Raw genomic sequence first — 616 nt, forward strand, 5'->3', positions numbered from 1 at the left:
GGAACTGGATTTGGAGAAAGATGTCAAGTTCAGTCTAAGGCTTGTTGAGTGTGAGGTGCCTCTGGGACATTCTGGTGAAAAATCCAGGGGGTTGTGAATAAATGGGTTTCGGGAATCTATGATGAAGAGGGGGTTCAGTGACTTCAGCAGGATTGAGGGCACTGGCTAGCAGTGGATTCCTAGTGGATCCTAAGAACACTGAAGACATTGCTGGTATCAATGAATATTTGGAATTGGGTAGGTGTTGGAGGGCCCATGATTATTGCAGATGGTGAAGTCCTGGAGATATCGGGACATATGGAGAATGTTTGAGGTGATCATTAACAGAGAGTTAGGTCAAGTCCGTGGAGATTTGTGGAGATACTAGGGGTCAGAGGGAACTTGAGGATCAGTGGAGGTAGGGGGACATGTTTGGAGATGGTGTGGTCAGTTGGGACCTTTAGGATGTCAGTGGGACACACCAGCGGTCAGGAGGGTATTATCTAAGGAGACACTAGTCCTCTGGGTTCAGCTGGGACGTCATGAGAAGGCCAGAATAACGACCAGGCCTCCTATTACGGAACTCTCCGTTGCTAGGCAAAGGAGGACTGAGCCCCACAGCCCCTTTCCCCGCACA

The sequence above is a fragment of the Orycteropus afer genome, unplaced genomic scaffold, assembly GCF_000298275.1.
Source record: "Orycteropus afer afer isolate SDZICR_OR568_19922 unplaced genomic scaffold, OryAfe1.0 scaffold00099, whole genome shotgun sequence".
Lineage (NCBI taxonomy): Eukaryota > Metazoa > Chordata > Mammalia > Tubulidentata > Orycteropodidae > Orycteropus > Orycteropus afer.